The 23548-nt window shown below is 38.1% G+C and overlaps 1 long non-coding RNA gene across 1 annotated transcript in view; it reads left to right on the top strand.

The window, feature by feature from the left end:
- LOC110744141 overlaps positions 1–23260 on the top strand; it is an 86266-nt gene extending 63006 nt beyond the window's left edge. Inside the window, exon 6 of the long non-coding RNA XR_002524346.2 lies at positions 17686–23260. This is a non-coding gene — a long non-coding RNA (uncharacterized LOC110744141). The remainder of the gene's footprint in view (positions 1–17685) is intronic.
- Positions 23261–23548: the final 288 nt, after the last annotated feature.

The following is a 23548-nucleotide window of genomic DNA, read 5'->3' as shown; positions in this document are numbered from 1 at the left end:
AAGATTCTGCTTTCAGTGAGCTTATAATCCATGAAGAAACATTAAGATATGAACCTATGAAACCTAGCAAACAGGATTAAAAAAAATCACAAGTATCAAAAGAGAAAAATAATAATGGCTACTAATAATTGGATATTTACTGTGTACCAAGCATGGTGCCAAATGCTTTACATACCTTATTCTATTTAAACCTTGCAATTCTATAAGGAAGAAATGTTTTATATTATCCTAATTTTGCAGATGAAGGAACCAACGTTTGAAAAGGTTGAGTGACTTGCATAGGGTTAGACAGCTAGAAATGATACAGAGAGGATTTAAAACCAGACAGTCTCACTCCAGAGTCTATACCATGGGTATTCAGAACCACTGCTTTGTTTTGAGGAGCATGTAAGAGCAGTGGTTGTTCAGAGGAGCTAGAGAGTACTGTATTGTGAGATGCAATGAACAAAGAAAAGCATTTACAGTGGTGGTATGATTTCAGCTGGCCCTGAAAAGAAGTTTGAATGCAGACAGAGGACAAACTTGGGGAGCTCATCATGTGAATCTCAGTGCTTCAGAAGCCCTTAAAAACAACTAGATCAACTGTGGCTCCAGAAAATATGCAAGGTCAGCTGTGATAACAGTCATTGGCCCCAGAGTACCACCAGGATCATGCTTTGTCCCAGACTCTGAGCTAACATCTGATTAGTTTAGTCTAAAACTAATGCAGCAGGAAGAAGTCCAGAAAGGTTAAGCTCTTCATGAAAAGCTAACTTTGGACCATCTCTCTTCACCTACTATCTATCTATCTATCTATCTATCTATCTATCTATCTATCTATATCTATATCTGAAGCCATATGGTTCCTTGGCAAATGTTGCCCTAAAGCAGTGTTTCCCAAGGAATGCTGTTTGATACTTATTTATTCATTCTTTCTTTTATTTGATGAATGTTTTTTATTGAGTACTTACTATATGAATAGTAATGGTGAGCAAAACCAAACCCTGCCTTCACCAAGTCTAGAGCCCAGGACAGTGTTCTTAACAATGACTGAACATGAGTCACCTGGGGTGCTTCAACAAAATCCCATTCACAATAGAATGGGATTCTATTGTGCAGCATAGCTAGGATCCACCATGAATCTAAGTGGGAACAGCATTTACGTGGGCCCTGTGGTATCACACACAAGGGAATGAAAAAGAAGGCAAACGTGGCTGGACAAAGATGGCAAAGAGGAGCACCTTGTGAAATGAGGCCTGGGATTTGGTGTACACTGGATTAAATAAAGTTAAACAGGCTTAAAAAAAATTATAAGTCTTCTCAGAATCATCCGTAATAGAATATGTTATTAATTCTCAAGAAGGATATTATACACATATCCTCAAGTTATTTTTACACAGGGCATACAGAGACTTCATGTTTCCCTTTTAGGAAATATTACTTGCCTGTAAATGTAGATTGCACTAGATGAGTCGGGTGTTTGAAGTGGGGCTAGCGTAATAATTTTGTTCCAGAAGTTAAGAAGATTGGTATTAAATCTCCTAAAATTCAGAGCTTCCTAATCTCTGAAGGATTTTGAAGGGGACTTCAAATTGGAATGAATGGCTGTTTACATAAATAACATGTAATACCACACAGAAATATGGTCAGTTTTGTCAGTTGATTCTTCATCACTTAAAAAAAGTATTTAATGATTTATTCCAGTTTCCATAAAAGGGGGCTTGTTTCAATATATCTAAATATAAAAGGAAAAGTATAAATGCAGGAGGAATTAATTATATTAATGATTTGAGCTAGAATTAAGGCTAAGAATTTCTAATCTTTGGGGGACAGCCTGGGTTCTTAATCTACTAGAAAAAAACATAGTTAATATGCACTAGATGAGAATTACATTTTAGAGGAAGAAGTTCAGGAAAACTTACTTCGAGAGGAAATGCATAAAATTGACTATTATGGGTGTCTTCCTGTATAAATATGATTGCAAAGATTACTCATTGATTAACTTTTGCATATTAAATATGCCTAACTAGAATTTGAAAGTCATAAGCCTATTTCATTTATATGGCTTTGGGAAACATTTTGACCTATTTAGGTAGTTGAGTTAAAGCCTTAAGGCAGCAATTCTAGAGGTATTTAAAAAGAAGTCACATGCTGATTGAATGGATTCACTTTATTGCTGTGACACATTAACTGCTCCATACATTAACTCTGATGATTCTTTAAAAAAATAAAAAAGAAACAAAAAATAACACCTTAATATTTATTGAGTGCTTCTGTATTTCAGGATAAAAGTAAAGTGCAACATAATTCCCACAGCAATCCAATGAGGCAGGTATTATTAATAGAGAATTTAAGTATTTTGCTTATTGTCACACAGCTGGTACATAGCCAAATTAGGACTCGGATCCATGCCTGGTTGACTATAGAGTCTAAGTTCATGTTAAAGGATCATTTTTTTAAAAAATGTAAAATAATGACTTACATGTAAATATAAAATAAACATGTCAAATATTTAATTTAACTCATTAAATAAATGAGGGAACCAGTAAGATGTCACAACCAGTTCAAAAGAGAATCCAAAGAAAAGACATGATCTAAATTAGAAATTGAATTTGCAAATTGACACAAAAGTGGCTGCTAATGTTTAGGTTTGAGGAAGAATGAAAGGGCATCTTTGAACTTCTACTGGACAGAATACTTACACATCTATAGGCAAGAATGCTTTTGTTATCAGTTCTTATGCTATCAGTTATGTATAATTAACACAGTTGTAAAATAGACACAGAGTCACCAGAGAATGGGGTAACTTGGAAGGGTGTTCTTTAAACAATGCATATACGCTGACCAGTAACCTTGTGCATGAAGAAAATAAATGAACTTTATTATAGAAAGGTTCTATGTTCTTCAAAAATAGAGACTTTATCTTCCTAACATCTGTTTTGTAGCACTCAAAGAAGGCCTTAACATATACCTGTTGATGTTATCTTCATTAATTGCTGGCCTTTAGGGTTTTGCTTTTGTTTTTCAAGGATAACTGGTATCAAGATTTCAAAAATTTGTTTATGTCACACAGTTTTTAAATTCCAAACCAGGATCTCAAACTTAGTAGTAGTATTTCTAGAGTTCCACTTAGCATTAAGGCATGAGTCAGTGTTTTAATTAAGTCTTCAGCTACATCAATAATGCAGTGATGGGGTGCAGGAAGCGCTCCCCCAAAATATGGTACCTTGGCATACTGAGTATTTTAAGCTAAAGGAAAGTGAGAAAACTGTAGAAAGTCTCTGACCTTCTCCTACTTCCTCTTTTTTGAAGACCCTCATGTGGCAGGTGTCCTGTCCTATGTCCAGAAAGAAGGAAGACTACATAGAGAGGCCAAGAAGAATCTGAATAAACAGGCCTTGATGTGTATTCCCAGCTGGCTATCAATAGGTCATGGCCCGTTTTTGTCCAATTGTACTTCATGACTGTTCATCCTTCATCAAACCTAATTATAAAAATACAATTTTCCCTCTATTTTTGGATCTTATTTCCTAAGGCTTCTATGTCACAAAACTTTTTTTTTTTTTTTTTTTTTGAGACGGGGTCTCGCTCTGTGGCCCAGGCTGGAGTGCAGTGGCGCGATCTCGGCTCACTGCAAGCTCCGCCTCCCGGGTTCCTGCCATTCTCCTGCCTCAGCCTCCCGAGTAGCTGGGACTACAGGCGCCCGCCACCTCGCCCGGCTAGTTTTTTGTATTTTTTAGTACAGACGGGGTTTCACCGTGCTAGCCAGGATGGTCTCAATCTCCTGACTTCGTGTTCCGCCCGTCTCAACCTCCCAAAGTGAAAACTTTTAAAAATAAGTTTATTATGCTTTTCTCTTACTAATCTGCCTTTTGTTATAAGGGTGTCAGCTATGAACCTTGTGATGAGTGAGGAAAAGATTATTTTTTCTCCTTTGCAACAGCTAGCTGTGCTAACCAAAGGCAGAGTTATAAAAATCTCTCTGAGGGTTAAGTCCTTCCTAGTTGATGCAAAACGTTTAATGAACTCATGTTCTGTTGTCCTTGAGGTAACATACAACACATTTTTCTTACAAATCCTTTGAGTGGTAGTTGTCTAGAATATTAAGGAAGTTTAAAAATGCTTTATTCTTAGATATTATCTTCTCTTTCCTTTCTTAAAAAAATCAGAAAGAATTAGAAGACCATGGATATACCTACATATAATCACTAAGTTTTGTCCCCGAGTTTTAAGTTTATAATTGATGTGTGTGTTTCTTAATAAAATTTTATTTGCAAAAAGTAGATGGTAGGACCTGATTTGGCAAATTAGCTATAATTTGCTGACTCCTGGTTTAGGATACAGGTTCTGGAGTTGGACTACTGGGCTTGAATCCAGGCTCTACCCCTTACTGTGAGACCCTATGTGAGTTACTAAACATCTCTGTGCCTTACATTTGTTACCTCTGTAATACGGATGAGAGAACCTACTAAGGATTGTTGGGAATAAACCTATACAGTGATCAGAACATTGTCTGGCATACAGTAAGATCTTACTTGGGATTAGCCTTTACTAGTCAGTTTTCAATAAGAACCTTTTGAAGGATTGTCACATCATTTATCTGATTTCTTTCTTTCTTTCTTTCTTTCTTTCTTTCTTTCTTTCTTTCTTTCCTTCCTTCCTTCCTTCCTTCCTTCCTTCCTTCCTTCCTTCCTTCCTTCCTTCCTTCCTTTGTCTCTCTTTCTCTCTTTCTTTCTTTCTTTCCTTCCTTCCTTCCTTCCTTCCTTCCTGCTTGCTTGACAGAGTCTAACTCCGTCACCCAGGCTAGAGTGCATTGGCACAATCTTGGCTCACTGCAACCTCTGCTTCCTGGGTTCAAGCTATTCTCCTGTCTCAGCCACCCAAGTAGCTGGGATTATAGGCTCATGCCACTGCACCCGGCTTATTTTTATAGCTTTAGTAAAGACAGAGTTTGCCATGTTGGCCAGGCTGGTCTCGAACTCCTGACCTCAGGTGATCCACCCACCTCAGCCTCCCAAAATGCAGGCGTGAGGCACCATGCCTGGTCTGATTACTTCTTCACTGAGCTAATGAAGTAAGTTCAGCAAAGATGATGATTAACCTCAGGTGTTGTTCACGTTGTTTTCATTTTATTTCATTTTTGTTTGTTAATAGGTATACAATTTTTCTACAGAGAGATCACATTATCTGTATAATGACGTTTTAAAATATCTTGCAAAGAAATTTAAAAACTATAAAAACAAAGTTTGATGCTAGGGAAGAAAATGAATGAAAATCTGTTTTCCAGATCCTCAATCAGACTAAGACTCCTGGAGCAGTGAGTTTGGCAAAATGACTAAAAAGAAACCTAAAATAAAATAAAATAAAATATAATAAAATTCTTGATGGTTCTAGGTTTTCAGTGCCCATGTGCTTGGTTTTTCTATTGTTGTCTTTTGTTTGTTTTTGTTTCTTGTCTAGCTTTCTGACTTTCCAAAGGAACAAAACTGGTTCTGAGAGTCTGATATAAGTGAATATATAGCATAGTTTTGCTCTTCTGACTATGAGCTGCCTAATAAACAGCTGATATTTTTCTCAGGCACATGCTTCATGTCCCTAATTTCCAAATATTTGGCCGTAAAATGAGGATGGCCACAAATATCTTTCAATGAGTAAACTCTGTGCAGAGTCACTATACTTACAAGCTGGGGCCAGCATGGGAATTGCACACAGCTATTGTTTAATCCAGCTGATGTTTCCTCTAATAGAATCTGGTTCCCCTCAGCCACAGCTGGCTAATTACAAGCTCTATAAATTATTTTTCTCTCATTTGAATGGTTTTGCAATCCACAGCCCAATGTGGAATCAATAATACTTCTTTAACTTCCTGCAAAGCCTGAAGAATCATGCCTGAATATTTCAACTTTTGAAACCTGAGGGAAGTAAGAGGAGAGGAGGTTTGAAAATAAAAGCAAACCTTAATTGCATGACAGAGAGCTCATGGCTGAGCAAAGAGATACAGAGACTGGACCTCAAAATTAGAGCTCCAAAATGCCATGCTCCTCATCTTTGGTTCAATCAGTTGTCACAAATGAGAAAGAGGGTTAATTATCATATAATTGTAAAAGTGGTTAAAAACAAACAAAGCATGGTTTAAATTCTGCAGTACTGTAGTAATAGTAAATGAATCTTTTGCATTCTGCAGTGGTGTGTGCTTTTTGAATCATTTCCAAATGATTCATTATCTGATCTCCAAAGTAAACCCAGTGAGGGAGCAGAGAAGACATTCTTTTGATAAAATAAAAACATTAAGTGAGAGGTTAGTTAGTGACAGAGGCCAGCGAGAAACCAGAATTACTGACTCCAAATCTAAGATTCTCTCCATTAAAACTAATTCCCCACAGCAATGCTGCCACCAGCATATTCACATAGTATACTGCCTAATTAAATCCAGATGGCTCGTGAATCTCTTCTGGCTCCATCTGGGTTAATGTAGAAAATGAAAGAGAAGCAGTTCCTCTGCTTGTGTATTTTAAAGGGAAGTGGTAAGTTTTGATTATCAAAGGGAATCAGAATCATCTCTTTCTTTATCATAACATGTCAGTCTCCTCACATAAGTACATTAGTGCTCCTAGCACATTAATAGCACACCACAGCTGCCCACATCAAATCATTAAAAAGAAATGGAAGCACAAAACTCCAGAGTACAAATAAACCTATTAAACAACCATTGAGAGCTAATTTCCTTATGGACCTTCATGACCAAAAATGAGGTTTCCTCACTTATGTTTATGTAATAGTCATTCCGAGAAACTTAATCAGCTGGAGGGCAAATTGTAGAACTTAGGAGTCAAATATATCCAAGATGCTTCCAGGATTCTCTGAGTTTAGACATGGGTGTGTAGGGTTCCAGCTCAGAGCCAATCTGGCTGAGTTCAAACCTCAACTCTGCTGCTTAGTAGCTGGGTGATGTTAGACAAGTTGCTTACCCTCTCCAAACCTCAGTGCTTTCATGCTTTTCTAAGCATTAAAAGTGAGGTTAACAACAAAACCTTCTGCATGGACTGTGGTAGGATCAAATTAGATAAAATTCATATTCTCATGCTGTATATAAAACCATTTAATGCATAGCATTCAGGTAATAATTTGAACATCTATTTTTGATTATACAGCATATATAAAATGTCCCCATTTTTACAATCAAAAGACGAATCTTGAAGCTTAATATTTTATGTAGGTCAAAGGCATTCTATCGACTGAAGAAGAGTTTGGGCATCGTTTGATCCATAAGTGTATTAGTCCATTTTCACGCTGCTGATAAAGACCATACCTGAGACTGGGCAATTTACAAAAGAAGTCCAGCCATGTGGACTTATAGTTCCATATGGCTGGGGAGGCCTCACAATCATGGCGGAAGGCAAGGAGGAGCAAGGCACATCTTATGTGAATGACAGCAGGCAAAAAGAGCTTGTGCAGAGAAACTCTTGCTTTTAAAACCATCAGATCTTGTGTGACCAATTCACTATCATGGGAACAGCATGGGAAAGACCTGCTTCCATGATTCAGTTATCTCCCACTGGGTCCCTCCCACAACACCTGGGAATTATGGGAACTACAAGATGAGATTTGGATGGGGATACAGAGCCAAGACCATATCACTAAGTATTGGATAAGTGCCTACTATCCGTCAGGAAATAAAAAACAAACTCTCACTAACCATAAAAGAGTTTCTAATGCTAATGAATAGAACACAAAACAAGAAATATTATCAGATCATATAGGTTTATTTTCAAATTAGTGGTATTTACTAGTGTTTCTCAAAACTGGAATCTATGTGCTCCTGTCCACAGATATATTTTTATGCAGAGTCTCTCTGTGAACTTTTTACATTTTTCTGAAAATCTTTCAAAATGAATTAATATAAACATATTATTGATTATTTTGGTGGTAAAGTACATCTGAGTACCACCACAAGATTTCAGTGCCAAAGTTTACATATTTGTACTTGTGATTATGATTGTGTGAAGTCCAAGTTATGTCACTTTTATTTGTGCTTACTAATTAAGATTAAAAATAAGTGAAGCATTGAAGCCAACTAAATGCAAATTGATGTCAGAAGGCTGTATGAATAGTTGAAATAAAAAACAGTGGAAGAAGAATTTGAATTATCACATGGAACAAGGTAATAATAGGCATGCTTATTTCAAACAACGTAGGATGTTATGGGGGTCTCATATTCATGTTAAAGCAAAGGAAAAAGAAATGCACCAAAGTGATGCTGTTTATTTGTCAATTTTATTATTTTTTCTACTTAATTTGTAAATGTATTTTGTTCCCATTGTTATATAAACGACATAAGGTAAAAGTTTATATTACAATTCTATGGCCTTTCTAAAGTCACTTATTGGTTCTGACAGGTTTTTGTAGATTCTTTTGAACCTTCTGCATAAACATTTCATCTGCACATAGTTTATTTCTTCCATTCCAATCCAAATGGCTTTCTTCTTTCTTTCTTTTTTTGACATATTGCACTGGCTAGTACAATGTTGAATGAAAATGATGACTTCATATTGATGAGAATCAACTTTTATTCTTGGTACAAGTCTGTCTTTCTTTGCCTATAGGCTCTCATCCAGCATCACTCTCTGCAGGCTTACAGAATGTTTGATCCACTGATCACATAACACTGCACAGACTAAAGGGCCCATTTTAAAGCAAAGGAGGTACAGCAAGGGGCATATGACAATGAGATGTACTGGTCATGTCTCATACTATACCATGCAGGAGCTGCAGAACTGAAAGAGTGGTGGAACTGTTTGTTAAAATGCCAGCTTATAAACGGTACCCAGTGAAGATGAGAAGCTGTCCCTGAGAATCCAGTATACACTCTAAATCAAAGACAATTATACAGTGCTGTGTCCACAATTGGTAAAATCCATGGGCCAAGGAACCAAGGAACGAGAAAGGAATAACCCTGCTTCCCATCACTCCTAGTGATCTACTCAGGGGAATTTTACTTACCATTCCCACAACTCGGAGTACTGCAGACAAGTAGGCAAGAGGGACAGGCAAGAGTCCCATTGACCTCCTTCTTCCGAGGCTCCTTCTATTGAGGGACCAGTTGGCAAGAAAAGAAGTTAATTAACCCTAATTATTAGATGATAGGGTTGTTGTTACTCTTGGAGGAAACACTATGAATAAAACAAAAAGACTGGTAGTCTAGAGTACAAGCTCTCAATGTGAGCTCAAATGCTTTTTTAAAAAAATCATTGTTTCCAACAGGGGCAGAGGATCACTCTGTATATATCCAGACCTGTTGAGAGAACACAGCTGTAATACATCAAACATTTGTCTGCACATTTAAGGGCATAGAGGAGAGAGGAAAAGCAGCAGAAAGGTTACCAGAGCAGGGTATATTCGTCTGTTCTCAAGCTGCTCTAAAGACTGGGTAATTTACAAAGGAAAGAGCTTTTAATTGACTCACAGTTCCGTATGGCTGGAGAGGCCTCAGGAAACTTAACGATCATGGCGGAAGGCACCTCTTCACAGGACGGCAGGAGAGGGAATGAGTGCAAGCAGGAAAAAAGCCAGACACTTATAAAACCATCAGATCTCATGAGATTCATTCATTATCATGAGAAGAGCATGGGAGAAACTGCCCCCAGGATTCAATTACCTCTACCTGGTCCTGCCCTTGACATGTGGGGATTATAGAGACTACAATTCAAGGTGAGAATTGCGTGGGGACACAGAGCGGAAACTTTATCACAGGGTAAGAATGACTGGGATATTCAAGTTCGTATAAAAATTTTAATTATTCTGTCACTTATTAAGCAGCACAGTGATAAGTGCATAGAGGGAAACACGGATCCATAGGACAACGGCTTGTCTTCAGCACTGGTTACTTCACTAAAATGAAGACTTTTGTGCTCTCATCTGTCTTGATTCACCTCTCCTGGTCGTGAAGACCTGTCTTCCTAGAGGGTGTTAGGCTATTTCCTCTCTCTCTTACATTGTTTATGTGCGTTGTTAGTCTCTCCACCTTCATGAGGATAGTTTCTTGCCCCTCTGTCTTCTTTACCATTTTATACATAGCACCTAGCCCATGGCTTAACACATAGAGTTTAATTATATTAAATTAATGAGTGACTTACCAATGGTAAAGCCATAGAATGGAATGTCATTCTATTTAAAATCATTCTATAAGTGGATAATTACTAGTCATATATTATTAATTTATAAATAACCAGGTTACTGATTAATACATACAATATAATCTCATTTTTAAGAATATGATAAAAATACATAAATAATCATGCCAGTTATCTGTGGAACATGGCAATAGGGGTGATTATATATTCTTTTCTGATAGTTTTAACTCTATTTTATATTTTTCTCTGCAATTGATATATATTGCTATTTTTAAAAAGGATAAATGTATTTCTAATAATAAAATGCTAAACCACTCTATTGATACTTATTCTTATTGCCTATGTGGAAAAACAAAATCATTTGATCTATGACTGAAAGTGGAGTAACTAATATTTACCTCCGGGACTATAGTTCTCAGTTGGAGACAATTTTGCCTCCTCAGCAAGCATTTGGCAATGTCTGGAGATCGTTTTGATTGCCATAATTTGGGATGCGACAGTTGTCAATTTAAGAGTATAGTAGGTAAAGGCCAAAGATGATGCTTAACATCTACTTTGCACAGGACAGCCTCCCACAACGAAGAATTATCTGGTCCAAATAGTGCTGAGGTTCAGAAACCCTGTGGTAATATAGTTAGTATTTTTATTCTGAAGGACTTTCAGATAATATAATTCAGGTTTTCAGCTTCAGCTTCTTTAGAGGAAGAAATGTTTTTAATCACCAAACATGTAACTGCTCACTCTGGCTAAAGATTATTCTTGCATTTATTCAAAATGGAGTTCATAAAAATATATTTTAAAGATTTTCCTTTATATTGCAGCTATATGTAGGTACAATTCATTGAGAAAGGAAAGGCGTTATAAAAAACAGCTATTAATGGATAAAGCAAAATTATATTGACATTTTCGTTTGGTAGCTTCTTAATAAGAGTGAATTATTGAGCTAATAGTGAACCATTCAAGGCTGACTTAATGTTTAATAAGAAACAACTTCGTTTATTGTCAGTTATCCAAAGGAGGTTCTGGCGGCCAGGATTGCTGAACATTTCACAAGGAAAATTTCTCAATATCCCTTTGTAAATATCTTTAAAAATAGAGACTAGATGAGAATTTGGGCATCATCTCTGAACTCAAGTGCACTTAATTTATTTATAAATCACTTTTATTAAAGACAAATTATATGATATAGAAGAGTCATAGAAACATGTTTGTACATATAGTTGCTGTTTAACTTAATTAATTGATTTCCGTAATGTGCCATTTTGGGCAAAAGCAATAACATTGTAGAATCTTTCCAAGAGATTCACTTTCTATTGCCACAGACCGACAATTTCTCTCAAGTGGATGACTGCAAAGCATCCTAACTAGTCTTCCCACCTCTAGTTTATAATGCAGACATTGCTCATAAATCCAAGTAAATATCTCTGAGTGTTAGTTTCCTCAACTGCACAATGAGGATATTATCTGCTTCACAGAGTGATGCCAAGGGTTAAATAAAATGGCACGTATAAAGCACCTAAAGTAGTGATGAACACATAGTAGGTGCTCAATAATGAGAACCTAAAACAAAATAAAAGTGCCCATGCTGATGGAGTGATGCATTTCACCCCCCACTCAGACATTTATGTTTTCATAATGCTATATTTGTATAAGCCTGTATCTGAAATCCTGGGAATTTGCCAGACTGCAAGCACAATAAGGCTCCAGCTCATGGGAGCATGAAAATTATTTGCTACAACCTCTTTCCTATCTGTTCCATTTTTCTGAGCAGTAAGACACCTTGGACTAGTGTAAACTACCATCTTAGGTAGAGATACCTTTTTTTATAAGTTGTTTGATTTCTGTGCAGTAAAATAACTAAATGAATCAAAAAATAGCTTCCTTTCATTCACTTCCAGAGAAAATGGAAATATACTAACAGTATTGAGACTTATGCAATAATGTGTTCATCAGAAATTAAGAACTACTATTTGTTGAGGTTTATCTCTTTTCCTTTACCCCTCACACCAACGCTAAAAATTGCCATTATTTACCCTGTTTTACAGATGAGAAACTTGGGTTCTAGACAGATTGTGATTTACTCAGTGTCACATGGCTATAAGCTACATGGTTTAGATTTAATTTCTGGTTTCTCTGACTTGTATGCAGACTGTCTCTCAGCAGAAACGTATTAGGAGGAAACTAGATAAGTTAAAATGTCTTTAGTCTTCCCAGGAATAATTAAAGGTTGAGAAGAAGTTAAAGTTTTCGTCTGGACCAAAGAAAGTTATTTTCTTTTTTTAAGAGCTCAAAATAGTTGACTGACTCATGAGCTCTCCCAAGTCATGCTAAATTTTCAGGGTGTTGTTTTTGCCTAAATTTTCTCTCCTCAAAGCTAATGATTTCCTCCTCAGTACTGATGTAGTTTTGTGCTAACCCAAAGGAAAGAAAGAATTACCCAAAGAGATATGAACTATAGCTTAAATCTAGACTCTATGTATGTTTGTCTGAATTCACATTCCCTGGCCCAGTCATAAGTCTTCTCTTTCCTTTTTCTCAGTGGTAGACCATATTCCTTGAAGTCAGTTACAATAAAATCACATTTCATTGCTGGAATAAACTACATGCAACTAAGGAACAATAAAAATCATAGCTACCCCAAAACCCTTAAAATACCTAATAAATGGTATGTGAACATTTTGAAAAGAAATTACTGTTTCCTTAATTTCCCCTCCAATCATGAGAGTCATTTCCCCCATCTTTGCTTATCCTGGCAGCTATTCAAGACCAGCTTTCATTGCTATTCACTCTCTTTATTATATCTGCAACATGTTTGAATAGTCATAGTTCTGTGCTCAGCTTTGTAATTAGATGGAGTGATGAAAATAACTTTTACTTGAGTCCAATTTTCTCTGTATAAAAATAACTCTTTGAATCTTCTGATGTAATAAATTATAGAAAACTTTAGGTAGGATTGGTTCTAAAATTGGAGTCTGATTAGGGCCAGATGCCTCAAAACGGTATCAGAACCATCTTTCACATTGTATTCTTTCATTGTAGACTCAGATGCTATGCCATAATTAACCTCATTGGTTCTGCAAATTTGAAGATTTATGGTGGATGACCAGTAGGACATAGCTATCATCTTACACAGCAATTTATGTCCAATAATTACTCTGCCTACCAAATAGCTAATTTATAAAATTGAGGATTGGGGGATGAAATTCTCAAGCTTCTTTCAGGTCTGCTGTTTATTTACCTCAGTTTCCATACGCAGATATATAACATAATATATTAAAATGAAATTTTGAATTTGGGTCTCTGGCTTTTAAAAATATCACATTTTCTAAAATTGTGTCAGGAGAGAAGATTCTTATCTCCTCACTCAGCTTACTAAAGGCATTACATGGCATTAGAGTTAATAACTTGATCCAACAATAACAACACTAGTAAATAATTTACATCTTCATAGCACCATAAATTACAAACTAAATTTGGGATAGCAAACTGAAATCACTACAAGGCTAGTCAGGTGACCTAAATGGGTGAAGCTGGGTGAGGATGTGGAAAATGAGACAAAGTAAGCATCAGAGTTTATACACTGGAATATCTGAGGCAATTCAGCAATATACTAGATAGCTTTTTAAAAAAATTCTCATCCAAATCCAAAGCTATGAGATCTGAATGAGTACCAAACCTCTCAATGACTGGAAGATTATCCATAAAAGTCCCTGGGAAGAGAGAAATGACCCCAAAGAGTCAAGTTGCCTTTATTCCCTACAACTCCCTCTGTGTTCCAGGGACGCCAGGGCTCCTGGGCCAGCCTTTATTAGGAAAGTGCAAAAGAACTGAAACATTTCCTTGCTGAAGCACAAAGGCCCTTTGCCTCTTTTGTTGGCTCAGAAGCTTCAATCAGTTTCAGAGTTTCAAAGGTTCAAACAGTGGAGTTCCAACTGGGCTAGGATTGAGTGGTATCCAGGGTACTGAGTAGGAAAGTGAATGTCTCTGCCCACTCAGTAACCCCAAGTTGGTGAAATCTTCCTATGAAGGTCAAAACATGATGTTTTATGATTTGAGCCATCACAAGAGCAGCAGAGAACAGAGTGGTGAAATACCAATTTACCCTTCACTTTCAAACAACTATTTATTACTTGGCAACCTTTGAAATAACATAAACAACCATTCTTAAAGACTTACCAAAACCCATTCTTTAGCATCATACATTCAGAGCAGGCAGCTTCCTTTGAAAGTTATAAAAGAGTCAGGCTAGCCTAGCTGATAGTTAGAGAGCCAGTGATGGACAGACATATAAAAGCCAAGTTAAGTGAAAGGGAAAGAGAAATGAACCATTAGAAAGGGACATGGCAACTCGAAGAAAAGTCATAGAGGAAGAACTGGGGAAAGCAAGCTCCATTGTTTGTTACCCTCAGCTTTTAGCCAAGTCAGGGGGAAGATGGAAGATGATCAGCATACAGAAAACCCACTTATTGTCAGCTTTTGTTACACTCCATTATGGTTAAGAGACCAGATAAACTTTTATTCTCTCTTTAATATGAAGAGAAGGGCAATTATTTATAAAGGACAGATACAAAGAGGTGCTTTAGTGCCAGATATAATCCATTAACATCCCCTGGCAGACTCCAATTACCCAGTCCCCACTTATATAAATTAAAATACTGAATCCTTCAGTTATTTTTGTTAATCAATTCCACAGATATCTATCATCTACTCTATCTACTATGGGCTAGCCACTGCACAAGGCACGAGTGATATAAAGATAAATGAAATGTTAACCTTGTACTCAAGTAGACTATAGACTAGGGGATGAGGAAAAACACCACACCAGTAATGGCAGTATGGAAAGTGGCAAGAGCTCAGCCTTCAGACCCAGATAGAAATGGATTTGAATCTGTACTATGCCACCTCTTAGGTAGCCTCGCTAGCCAAACCTCAGTTTCCTCACTTGTAAAATGGACACAACTTTATATATAATATAGGGCACTTCTATGAACCAGGAATACCATTTGTTAAATAAAATAGGTATTCAATAAATGGACATCAGTTTGTGCTGGTTACCTTGTGTTTGTCTTTCTAGATTCACACTCTACTTTTCTCAATCCTATTCTATGATGTAGGAGCTAGGAGACTGACCTTTACAGATTACATATATTATGAATTACATCAGTCTCCATTTACCCTTTGGCTTCTGGTTGGATTCAGTTCATTGAAGTCATTGGCAGTAGACTGGAGGACATGAGGAATGTGAGGCTGAGTATGTATTTCCCAGGTTCCCTCATTGCGGAGTTGCTGTGGATCTTTCTACAAAGGGCCACAGCCTTCATAAGGCTCAGGCATTCTCTTTGGCTTGTATTAGCTACTTCTCTTTTCTTCATCAAGCTTAGGGTGGAAATACTTTCTGATGCTACTAGTACGAGGGTGGTACTGAACTATCTATTGTTGGTTCCCCTAAATCCCGACAATTCCTTTGTTTTATTAAACTCTCCTCAAATTGTCCATTTGGAGTATGCTGTCTGTTTCCTGCTGAGACCCTGATAGATACAAGTGTCTTTATTAGTATAGATAGCAATGTACTATGAGAATAGAGGATAAACAAACAAAACCATCCTGGAGGATATTGGGAACAGTTCTAGGGGGAGGTAGTATCTAAACGACCTTCTGACGATGAATAGGAATAAGCAATGTGAAAAAAAAAAAGCAGGAAGAGAACATTCTGGGCAGAGGAATACCATATGCAAAGATTCAGAGGCAAAAACAAAAAACAAAAACCCTACTACATTGTGGGGGAATTTCAAGCTTAGCTAGAGCATAGAATAAGAGATAAAAGGCTGAGAGATGAAGCTGAAGAAGTAAATTGAACCAAGGTCACAAAAGACCATGCGTGACTTTTTCCTCCAGGTAGTGAGATATTATTAAAGAATTTTAACCTAGGTTATAACATGATGACATCGCATTTTAGAAAGTGATACAGAGACAAGATTAGAAAGGGGAAAGACTGGAGACAGAAATATCAATAAGCAATTTTGATGAAAAAAATAAGGTAGCCAAATGGGGCTTTTTCTTCCCCTTTCCCCTAAACAACTAGTTGTTAAACATTGATTAGGACCTCATTAAAACAGGAAGAGTCCCTTCCCTCAGCTGCTGCCAAGGTACTCGGTCCTTCTGAAAAAGCTAAGGCCACATTGAAGTGAGGCACTCCAACCGCAATGTGGTGAATGTGAGTCTTGAGCTGCCCGCTACCGTGCTACTTCATCTCGCAAGTAGTACTGTGGGCAGGCGGCTCCTGACACACTTTCACCCAAGATTGTCTGCATTTACTGGGTCCTCATTCTGTAAGACAATGAGGTGACCATCACGGAGGATAAATTCAATACCCTCATTAAAGTAGCTGCTGGAACTGTTGAGTCCTTTTGGCCTGGCTTCTTTGCAAAAGCCCTGGCCAGTATGGACAGCCTCCTTTGCAATGGAGGGGCTGCTAGATTGCTCCAGCAGCCCGCACCGCACAGGAAGGAGGTCTTGCCCCTTCCACCACTGCTGTCTCAGCTGAGGAGAGGGAAGTGGAAGCAAAGAAAGAAGAATCTGAGGAGTCTGATGAGGACATGGGTTTTGGTCTTTTTGGCTAAACTTGTTTTATAACATGTTCAATAAATAGCTGAACTCTTAATAAACAAAAATATATAAATACATAAAAAAAGAATACCTCTGATAATGATGGCAAAATTTGCAGTCTGACTTGTGTAAACGACAACACCACCACCACCATGAAGAACCTAGCCAAGAACTAACAGGCAAATTAGAACTGCAAGGCAAATTCCAGGACCTGACTGGAAAGCAAGTTAGAAGGATCAGTGGGATGTCCATGAGGAGCCATGTACAGATGGACAAGCACAATGGCACTGAGAGGAGAATCTAAAACATCTGGAGTTGCAGGCAATCGAGGTTGCAAATCAGCAAAGAAAAATTCGGATAGTCTCTAGACCAGGAATCTGAAACCAGGAACATCACAACAACAGAAGATGATTCAAGCATTAAGATGAGGGTGGGGGATGTTGTATCAAAGCAAAGCCAGAGCCAGAAAGCTCTCAAAATGGTTGCGTGGCTTCTTGCTAGTTTTTATAAAAGAAGGCTTCTATTTCCTTGCTGGGGAATTACACTGGAATATGTTGCCATCCTCACCATCAAGGTATCTTCCAAAGAGTAAGGAAGATCAGAGTTTAGGAAAACATCCATGTGAGATGTGAGATGAAGTTGTGGCATGGGCAACTACTGATCAGGTGTAGTCTTTGAGCTCATACTCCCATAGTTCAAAAAGTCTTGCAGCCTGTTGCCCAGGGGGTAGAAGACAAAGGCAAGCCAATGGGCAACTCTTTGATTCCTTTAATTGTGGTGGGCAGGACTGGCTGCATTGTTTGTGGAGCCCAGTGCAAAATGAAGTGGTAAGAAAGTATTAAGTATTTCAAGATGGCAACAGCAGAACCATAAACTAAGCATATGGCCTGTGAAGTTGGCCCTCATGATTGGGTCACTTTGGTAATGATGAAAATTGGCTGAACATATTACCTTCTTCTCTTTGGTATAGATCCTTTCTTGTATTATTCACCACTTTGGAAGACACAGAGATATTGACTCTTTGGCTGGTGACCATAGATCTGGTAAGTGCAGACTCTCTGGAACCAGGAAAATTAAGACTGAGAGAAACATGATTTCAATGACATCTGGCTAATGCAACATCATAGCAAATGGCAAAAACTGTGAGAACATGACTCTTTCCAAGGATAACTAGTTGAATAGGCTAGATGATGTAACAAACAATGCAAAATTGTCATGAATGCAGAACATAGAAGCTTCTTTCTTGCCCACATATAATCCAGTGAAGGCCAGGGGGCTTTAGTTCCACATAGTCAGAGACTGAAGGCTCTATAGTCTTGTCAATCCACTTTCCTCTAGGGCCTTAGTCAACTCCATTTAGTTGGCGGATGGGGAAATAGAACAAGCATCCAGTTTAGGAGGTCTTCATGGCCCAAGACATGAAGTGGTACCTTTCAATTCTACTCACTTTTCTTTGGTTCGAACTCAGTAGTGTGACCAACCACATCTACCACAAAGGAGACTGGAAAGTGTGGTTTGGTGCCCACAAGAAAATTAATGCAGTTTATTGATGGCGCCAGTTACTGATGAACACCAACAGTCTCGCCTGCATAAAGGCTATTAGTGGTAGCTCAGGTCCACATGAATTCTGTTTAAGAAAATTATTTCCTTCCTTCTTTCCTATATTAAACAGATTTTTGTCATAAGCTTGCAATGTGCAGGCATGTGCTAAATGCATGGGATTATAATGATGATAATACACAGAACCTATTCTCATAGAGAACTAGTCACAAACAGAAAAATAGCAAAAAGAGGGCAATATACCTGGTGCTTGCTTTAGATGGTGTGGCCTCTGGACTGATATGGCTCTGGCTCCACAGATTGGAGCTCCTTAAAATAATGCTAGATTCTCAGTATCTATTTGTTGGGAGAGTTGATCCCTTCGAGCTCTGGCATTTTAAGAGTTTTATGTTCCTGAAACTAAGAGGAGACAGGAAACCAGGTAATAAGGCTATGCAGGCATCAGGAATAATGTGAATGAGAGTTAGCAACTGGAATTTGGGGTAAAATGTGGTACATTAGAGAGCCCACTGGGATAGTAACTTGGGGGGTATTTTATGACTTAAATAAACATGACTTTATTATGGTTAAGCAGTTAAGTGGATCTTCACGGTAGCTGGAGCACAGTGCCTATACTCTCAAATATGCAGAAGTCCTCAAACTTTGGAGTACTTAAGAATCATATCAGGAACTTTAAAAAAATTCATATTTCCTGGCCCCAAATTCCATATACGAAGGGCAGGAATCTAGAATATGTTTTTTTAGCAAGCACTTCTAGATGATTCTGTTTCAGAAACCTTGAGATTGAGATTACATGTCCCAAATAGCTGCTGACTGTGGTAAAGCTCAGTGGAGTCAGGCTTCCCTGTTTTTTTTCACTCCTGTAAGGTGTCATGTGGTAGATCAGAGGTGATCAGCATCCTTCTGTCTCAGTTTTTAAGTGTCTTAGTGCTGTGACTTGCTACTCCTACTCCCATTCCTGTCACCTTTTGAGTGCTGCCAGCATTTACAGAGAAGTTTTGAGAAGAAGGGAGATTGCAATAAAACTTTCTGCTGGATCCTGGTGTTGGCACACATTTGGACAAAAATTAAAGGAGACAAATGAGTCTATGAGACAGCTGGTTCTCAACATCTGGCTAACACTGTGGGCAACACATCTGGATTCAAGGCTCCTTATTCCCCTGTCTGAGTTGGAAAGTTTAGGGTCGGAGAAGCTGTTTTTCTCCCTTTAGATGGATTACCAAAGTATTCTCCTGATTGGGTTGAGTCAGAGCCACCCCAGGGGGTGGAAAATTAGGTCCATTCACACAGACACACAGACCACAGACTCAGGCCACCCAGAACTTCAGAAGCTGCAGAGAAGACCCTGCCCATCACCACCAAAACATATGGTATGGGACTGTCCTTCCTCCTTCTACACTTCTCAAACTACATTTAAAAATTTTTAAAAAATATTTTGCCTTACAGGGACTGCCCTAGACACTTACTCTAACCCAATTTAATCTGGAAACAGATGCTAAACGTGGGAGCCAGGATGTTCCTATAAAATCGTGAGATCCACAATATAGTCAAGAACAACATTTAGGACCTGAGACCCCACCCGGTAGTCCTATCACACCACATCTGCTTGTTTTAGAAATTCCTTTTGCTTCCATTTCAAAATGTGAAGCAGCTGCTATGGTAGAACCCTAAGTGAATGAGTCTCTATACACAAGGAAATGATACTTTATAAGCAGTGGATTCTGAAACTATAACTGGAATACCCTTTCTTGTTACACCTGTATCTCTGCAAGAGAAAATGTTTAAGTGAAGTTTTGGCTTTAATTAAAGACTGCCAACTTTCCTTTTGATTGTGGCAGAATCTACAGTTAATTGAGGCCTCTGATGACTAACAAGGAAGACCATCCTGTCAAGTCGTGATGTCTCTGGGTTTTGAAAAATAAAAGCGGATCTGGCTGTGATCCAATTGCAAGAAAGAGAAAATTAGCCAGAAAGAGTATCTCAAATGAGGGACAAACCATGGCATGTTATTTTATTCCTTTACTGAGAAATTCATTGTACCCCACTCACAACTCACATTAATCCATATGGAATTTCTGCCAAGTAGGATGGGTGCTCAACTACCTAAGGACCACTCCAGAGGCAAGGCAAGTTGAATCTTCAAGTTCTCATATTGTCCTGTTTACAGGGCACATGGAGAGAGACAGTCTGGACTTTGTGGGAGGCTTCTATTTGTTAGCCTTTTCTGACTTCTATACACAGCTCAGGAAATAATACTACGTAGATTCTAGTAATTCACAAAGCAGCAAAGCCAGGAGCAGCTCCATGTGTTGTAACTACAATGGTATTCAGAGAACAGTCCTGGTTGAAGGAATATCCTTGCAAGTCCTTTGGCTTTCTTAATGAGAGATAGGGTCCTACCTGCTACTGAAGCTTGACAAGGGTTCAGATACTAAGCATCTAGTTACTGAGTGCATACCCAGTATATATATAATTATATATATATAGTTATAGATATAATAACTGAGTATGAGTATGCGTTCAGTAACTAGAAATTATAAAGCAAAGGGAGGATGGACAAAATTGAGGAATGGGATACACTGATGTTTAGTAGACTAAATCACAATCTTGTGAAAGGAGAGTTCTGAGTCTATTAGTTCATTCATTCAATCATTGTTTATTTAGTGTGTACTATGTACTAAATACTGTGCCAGTAATTAAGAATATAAGAGTAAGCAAGACTTCTTTGTGGGGCATCGTGGATATCATAATGTAGTGTTAATTGCGATTATTGGTGCCATAGGAGCCCATAGCATGGGAAGCTACTGGAGATTTCAGAGATCAGGAAGGTCTTTCAGGAGGAAATGACTTTGAGCAGGCACTTTTTCAGGGTTCTGTTCCTTAATGTTTAAAATGAAAACAATAAAACAACCTCATAAGTCTGGGATAAAAATTTAAATGAGATGATGTATGAAAAGTTATTACCCTAGCTGCTGGACACAGTAAGCTCTGCAAAGATATAGTCAATACTATTATTTTTGTCTTAATATTACTCAAACTATCATTACTAGTATACTGTAACTAGTATTATTATTGCTTTTATAATTATTTGGGACTTGAAGGGCTGGTAGATAAAAGCCAGGGGAAGGATAGAGACCCTGACAGAGTAACAACATGTTTGAGGGGCTACAGGCAAGAGACATAATCGCCTGGGGTGACGGGACATTTGGTATGTGTAGAATATAAAACAAGAGACCGGTTGGAGACATAGACCAGATTGTAATCATGAAGAATTTTATAAGGCAAGTCTAAAGAGTTGAGATTCTACCCCAAAAGCCACAAAAGGATATTACATGCAGTAACATGATTACACACAAACATATCCCACACACAGACTTACACACTCACACCACACTTATATCTATAATTTTCAAATGATCATGTCATAATACAGCTAGGTTTTGTAGAAGAGATAATTCATGCTTTTTAATTTTAATATTGAAAGAACTGAGTCTAAAGGGAGTAACAGGACATAAGCAGGATAGCAGAAGTAATTACTTCATATCTTTTGAATGCAAATACCTTGCTTTTTCCCACCACACCACACTGCTCTCCTTATCACCCTTTCCATTATTAATACCCTGCTGTTGGCCAAACTGGAAAACTTAGTTTCCCAACTAAACTCTTTACCCTTGAAAGTATGTGGGAATCTGTAGAAAATTCTGACACTGTTGAATTGTCTCTAAAAACCAGACTCAAACTTCACACACTATATTACAGTGGGTTCTTGGGAATCCAGTGGTTTTAGCTTTTAAGCACTGTAGAATTCTCCACAAGTAGATTTTACTGCAAACTGCCCTCCAACCCCCACCATGATTCTTCTATAGATAAAATTCAGTACCAAATTAACACAAAGATGACAGAGAAAATGGCCCCAGGGGAGCACCCTACAGATTTCAGGAGAAAAATCATGTTGGAGAATGGATTTGTCTTGATGTTGATTCTAGGTGGTTTTGGGGTTTGAATGTTTATAATTTTTGCTAGGCCACAGAGACAAATTCCTTGCAGCTCTCAGATGCCTTCCTCAGTCACTGACTGTAAATTTGATGTAAATCACCAGACTGTAAATTTGATGCATTCTGCACCCAACAACCTACTGTTCCCTCACAAACTGTTTCAAGGGTTACAATCCTGATTTTCCATATGTTAACAACTTTGAACATACCACAAAAATGCATCTGTGTTAGATATCTCTCTGTAGAAATGCCTCTATTGAACTACCATTTAATATTATATATTTTTAAATTGTGTGTTCATAAGATGTCTAACCTGGAATTCCCCAAAAAGCCGGACACATGGACTTGCCTGCCCATTAATAGTTTATTTTGGGAGTTGGCCCTAATGACTAGTAATGGGGGACTGAGAAGAGTGAAAGAGGGAAGCAGGGAAAGCCAGTCCAATGTGTGTAACTGACATGGTCACTGAGTGGGCAAAGAGCCTCAAAACTCCTGAGACGTTCTGAGGGGCTGAGGAGAACAAGCCACAAAATTGTCCTCAAGAAACAGAAGAGACTAATTAATAACTGACTCCCATCTCCATTGGTTAAAGGTTTGTCCCACAAGTAGTTAATTTCCCTGCATTTTCAGGCTTGTGCATGAATCAGAGTGTTGAACAGGTTTCTACAGGTGTACCATGTGGTGATGACAAAGCACAAAGCAAGAGACAACAGTGCAGCTGAGGCAAAGTATGATTGGGATAGGTATCCCAGCTATGGCAGGAGAAAAATGCAGACCAAGAGGATGTGAGATGGAGCACCAGAGGTGTCAGGAAACACACAAGGTGCAGAGGAAGAACTAGGATTTCAATCCAAGTAGTCTGTTTTAGAAGCCCAAGCTCTTACGGCAGTGGTTCTCAAACTTCAGTGTGCTTCACACTCAGCTGGAGGGCTTGTGGAAACACAGCTTATGGAACTCCACTTCTAGAGTTTCTGATTCTGTGTGCCAGAGGTAGGGGGCAGATATTTTGTACTTTTTATTTTATTTTATTTTATTTATTTTTTAATTATTTTTTATTATACTTTAAGTTCTAGGGTACATGTACATAATGTGCAGGTTTGTTACATATGTATACTTGTGCCATGTTGCTGTGCTGCACCCATCAACTCGTCAGCACCCATCAACTCGTCATTTACATCAAGTATAACTGCCAATGCAATCCCTCCCCCCTCCCCCCTCCCCATGATAGACCCCGGTGTGTGATGTTCCCCTTCCCGAGTCCAAGTGATCTCATTGTTC

Source organism: Papio anubis, chromosome 11 (genome assembly GCF_008728515.1).
Source record: "Papio anubis isolate 15944 chromosome 11, Panubis1.0, whole genome shotgun sequence".
NCBI classification, from domain to species: domain Eukaryota; kingdom Metazoa; phylum Chordata; class Mammalia; order Primates; family Cercopithecidae; genus Papio; species Papio anubis.
This window is presented reverse-complemented; position numbering and strand designations above follow the sequence as displayed.